Here is a 5,615-nt window from a genome sequence, read left to right as displayed (position 1 = left end):
TTCATGTTGCGTGGCTGCAGATGCTAGGTGTCAACTAACACGCAACAGGAAATGTAAACAGTACCTCCGTTATTTTGATGGTGTGAGATGACGGTTTACTATCCATCTCTATGCATCAAATTCCGTAATCAATGCCACGGCTTGTTGATTGTCCTGCTGGCACAGGCACAATGTGCATCTCATCCATCCTGATATCAAATATTGTTTATGTTATTGTTAGTTACAGAAATTACCACTCAGCTACATGTTACATAAGCATTTTTCCCAAGCATTTTCAACGCAAATGCACATTATGCACTTAATGGCCCCTGCAGACCAGGACAGCAGCCTTAAAGGAGAAATGCTGCATGATGCAATATTGTATTTTAAAGCTTTTCTTTGTGTTCATCTAAACGTTATCCTATGCACTCTCAGCAGAACTCTATTCCCTTAATATGTCTGCATGATATTGATTTCATATGAACCCCCACTTTGATGTTCACAATTTCAGAGTCATGTTTCAGTCCGGCACACAACGGCCGACCTCTCTTTGTCGATTGGTTTGTCTTGACTGTACTTGAGGAGAAGATTCAATAAAAGCAACCATAATAACTGCATGCAGTTTCTGCATCACTTCTTGTAAGATGCATTTAGATGTAATTTCAAGCAGTTTTAGAATGTATGTTTCTAGGATTTAGTGTGAATCATAAACATTTCTTATTATTATCAATGTTGAAAACAATTGTGCTGCTTAATTTGTATGCATGTATGTATGTATTTATTTATTCTTTCTTGTATTGAATGTTCACTGCATATACTGCATATGAATATGCTTTTTTTCTGTAACACAAAGAAAAAAATTATGAAGGTTATTTTATATAATCAGTTCATAGTAGCAATGTACTGCATGCAAAGTTTAAAAAATAACATAAAAGCACCATAAAATGCAACACAGGAGATGATTTGCTTCAATTCAGAAAGAAGTCTTCAATTTCAGCTTGTTCCTCACACAAAGGTATTGTTTTACTTCAGTAGAAGAATAAAATATATTTTATAGTACTTACAGTGCTTTTTATAATTTTTTATAGCTTATGGGGTCACTATGTTGTTTGGAAAAGAGCTGTAGGATTTGTACAAAATGTTGCATGAGAAAAATAACAGCATATGGCTTTGGAACAACATGAGAGTGAATAAATAATAGATTTTTTCTTTTATTCTTTGAATATTCCCCTTTAAATGTTCTGTACAATCAGATCGATCAGGATTGTGAACTTGGCAATGGTTGTTTACTGCTATTTCTGTTTAGAGATGTGACAGACGACCCTTATGTCATCTCTTCCAGAATAGAGATATTACCCATGTAGCGAATTTAGCTCAACGACAGGAAATATGAATAATTAACCATAACTAGTTATAATTAACTATTCATATTTTAGATCCACTGTAGATATTTAGCTGACCACTCAGGGTCAACCGTCTTGTCAATTCTAAGAACGTTAATTTCCTGGTTAAAGGAAATAACTTTCTTACTGTACAATTCTATAAGTTTGTAACGTAAATCTGCATGATTATTGACTCCGGTTATGAGTAAACAATGAACACGTCAAGTGTGATACAAGTAAGGTTTTATTAACTATTTTTTTTTTTTTCATGTTTTTAGAGAAGATGGTTGCACAGGCCTATAAGGTTTGTAGTATCAGTCAATAGATGGAATCAATACATTAATCAAGATTAAGAAAGCTAATATTTACGCAAGTTTGAACTTAGGTGCATTTTGTATTACCCTTTATGCTCCACATTGCAGAAAATGCTGCTTCCTTTATTATTTGTATTCATGGAGAAATGACAATCAGTAGGTTATTTTGTTTAGAATCATTGGGAAAAGCCTCTTAATGGTTAAAAGAAACAAACCTTCTTATTCCCATTATAAATAATGTGTGTTACAAATTTTATCTGTTAGAAGACTGAAAGTTTTCTGTACAGCAAAGCTCCATTTTTAAGTGTCATCATTTGTTGAGTAGTCTGATTTGCTGGTGTCCATTTACAGCCTTGCTGGAATGCAGTATTGTTTCCTGAAACATTTTTAGTCCATTGAAAGCATGCACAGGAGGGAAAAATGCAGTGATGCAAACCTCAAGGTCAGTTATACTACTTACTGGCCATTGCCAGGCATATGGCCACTCGGGTTTATGGCGTTTGGAAGAGTTTTTGCCTGAGCTGGCTGACTAGAAGGTATGATCCCGAGGAAATGAATTTTAAAAGACGTCCATTCACCCAGAGTCATTTGCAGGACTTGCCTGAGGTCTTTGGGGTCGCTGAAGAGAATCATTCTGCCATCTATGCAATTTTCCCTTACCGTTTCAAGATATTTCTCTGGGAATCTCAGGTTTGACAGCTAAAAAGAAAGAAATGTACGTACAGTATTTCAAAATGCACATATAAGTACATACAATTTGTAAAACTGTAAAATAAATATCCAGCATACTGTGTATGTGTTCAAACGTTTAAGTTTTTTTGTTTTTAAATTAAATTAATATTTTGATTCAGCAAGGATGCATTAAATCTATAATGTGACCGTAAAGACATTTATAATGTTACAAAATATTTCTATTTCAAATAGATGAACTTTTATTCATCCTGGAAAATTATCATATTTTCTGCAAAAATATTAAGCAGCACACTCACTTTTCAACATTTACAATAAGAATTTTTTTATATTATATAAAATATTTTAAACTGTAATAAAATGACACAATTATACAGTTTTTTACTGTATTTTTGATCAAATAAATGCATCCTTGGTGAGACTAAGAGACTTTAAAAATCTTATACCGACCCAAAACTATTGAATGGTGGTTGTATAAATAAATAAACAAACACACACACACATTACCGTGTAAATATCGCTATGTTGAAACTAACTGCAGCTTTGACTTTTTCTCTTAAAAAAGATTACAAACCTCTTGACAAATATCTTCTGTTTTCATGTTCATTACAGTTCGTGATGAGAGGGACTGGAAAGCATTTCTCCCTGCTCTCTTGAGTCTGTGGCGCCCACGGATCCTGGACAGCTCTTTCTTGATGTTCAAGTTCACTGTGCAAAGCTTAAACTTCTCCAGATCCTCTACAGTGAATTTGAAGTGGTTCTTTAGGAAAATCTCGAACAGCTCAAGGTCCCCGTCTCTCTCCAGAAAGTTCTTCACTGCATGTCCAATGATGCAGAGCTCCAGACTGTTATAATTGAACACCTCCCATAATTCCTTGGTGTTATCAACAGCACGATTTGATCCATCTAGCTCATCACTCTGTTGGTTATCTTCAACACATTGAAGAATCCAACATAATCTTCAAGGCCAGCGGTCCACCAAAACCACCCACGCAGCAATTTTCTCTGGAGGTGGAGGCTCCAATTTTCGGGTCTCCATAATCATAATAGTTACTCGAATGGAGTTAATTACTCGTCTCATTGACATGGTGTCTCTGGATATGTAAGCTGGAAGTTTGCTTTTATCTCTTGAGGTAATATAGGAAAATGCAGACTAACTTATCCACTTCTTCAAGATTAATTTCTGCTGCAGCAAAGGTTTCAACATTTCCTTTTTTTTGCAATCAAAGGGATGGCTTGTTCTTCTTCAGCCTCACTGTACTTTACAGAATACTCATCTTCAACAGAGAATGATGTCCCGGGATCTCCTAAAGCAGATGCTCCAGTCTCTTCAAGAGGAATATTTTCAGAGATCTCAGACTGACCACGGACAATGTTTTCAAAAACACTAGACTTTAAGGCATTAGATAGTGGAGGCATGGTGAAGGGCAGTGTGATTATACGATCTAGAAAGTCATACGCAGAATCTTTTTTGCTTAGACAGTCTTCTGCCTGTTGAACCTGTCTAACCAGGACTTCTGGATCTACAGCAAGAACAGAAATAAAGGGACTCTCTTCATCAGGAGAATGTTGATAGCATCCAAAACACCTATGATTTTCTTCGGTGTGCAACGATCCAAGTTGGTGATCTCCAACACCACCCTGATCCTCCTCCTTTCAAAGATCTCTATGAAGTGAATGAAGTAGCACAGCAGTCTCATCCAACCGAACTTCATGCATTAGTCCCAGCTGCTGACTTACCTTCTTGTTGTCCAACCCTTGTCTAATTTTGAGGTCTTGGTTGAAGATAAGGTTCTTCAACAACAATAATATGAATCGTAGAGCTCCGACCACAGGAACACCAAGTACAGCGATGGCGAAACCTTCCAGTGCACCATAACCAATGGACTCCTCAACCTTTTCTCCTTCTAAGTATTCCTTCAGATGAGGAAATCCAAACATGATGAGAGGAACCAGAATAAGGATTGAACCAATGCATCCTATAAGTATTAGTGCCCAAATGGGGATGCAGCCCAACTTTTTGGACCTCCAGTTCTTTGGAATATCCTCAATCTTCTTCTTCCCTGCATCTTTCTCTTCATCATGTTGGACGATTCGGAAGAGGCCCAGCTGGAGTTTACCAAAGCTGTCCTGAATAGCCTTGCTCAACTGCATTACCAGTCACGCCCAGACAAAGTCGCTGCCTGCAAAATGCAATGCGCTGAACCTCACAAACATATAACAAATGTTCTTCATGTTCTGGTTCTGCTCCCTCCACACAGGCCAGTAGAAGAGGAGCCGCAAGATCAGAGAAAGCATGTCAGAAATAGAGGGAGTAATTGAGCGAGGTTTTGGTTCCTTAGTGTACTTATCTTCTCTTCTTTTGGCCTCTTGATTCATATGAACTTAAAAAATAGGAGACAAAGTAGAAGAAACGTCACAATCTCCAGGACTTTTGGAGGACATCTGGGAGGGTCGATCATTTAAAATTGTTTGACAAGAGTGCGCACTTACACTCAATGTTCTTGAGGACCACATTGATCCTGTTGTGACATTCTGAATACAAACCCACTGTCACAGGAGAAGAGACCTTCGTGAGGGTTTTTGATAATGCATAAGCATACACATTATCCGAAGGGATATCTGTCACTGGAAACGAAACACAGTTAAAAGCTGTCATATTTTCAATTGTATATTTTTCTGTAACTCTCAATTTGAGGTTTCGTAACACATATTCATGTTATCTTCACTGAAACACAATGATGTATGCCTTTACGAACCACAAGGAATAATGATTCCCCTATAATCTATTTTTGGCCAGTGTTTGTTTTCAGGGTGAAGTCTACCTATTCATTTATTTGTTTTCAATCATGAGCAACACAATGATGTTGACGTGGGTGAAACAGGTCACATAAATGTAGATCAGACAAACGGCTAAATACAGTGCAATAAATGTGCAGAAGACAATTTTTCATGGGTTTATCTGAAAGGGCAAAGTCCCGGTTTCATTCAAACAAAGAATGAATAATGGATTAAACGTTAATAATAGTTGGAGGACTCTCAGATAGTGCTGTAAAACTGAATGTAAAGGATTTATGCCATTTATATTTTATGCCACTAGCACATTTTTCTTTCTTTCTCTCTATTTTTTTCCCTGGCCTTTTTTGTTTATGAACTTATTGAACTCAAGAATTTTCAAGTATACTTGAGTTTTTAGTTTGTAGTTCCTATTGTATTGTGTGTACCATACATTTTCGATTGCCATCAGTCC

The 5,615-nt window shown here is 36.7% G+C and overlaps 1 pseudogene; it reads right to left on the bottom strand.

The window, feature by feature from the left end:
* Positions 1 to 1,653: 1,653 nt before the first annotated feature.
* Positions 1,654 to 5,083, bottom strand: LOC107581656 (NTPase KAP family P-loop domain-containing protein 1-like; annotated as a pseudogene).
* Positions 5,084 to 5,615: the final 532 nt, after the last annotated feature.

Source organism: Sinocyclocheilus grahami, unplaced genomic scaffold (assembly GCF_001515645.1).
Source record: "Sinocyclocheilus grahami isolate Dianchi unplaced genomic scaffold, SAMN03320097.WGS_v1.1 scaffold3.1, whole genome shotgun sequence".
Classification (NCBI taxonomy): domain Eukaryota; kingdom Metazoa; phylum Chordata; class Actinopteri; order Cypriniformes; family Cyprinidae; genus Sinocyclocheilus; species Sinocyclocheilus grahami.
This window is presented reverse-complemented; position numbering and strand designations above follow the sequence as displayed.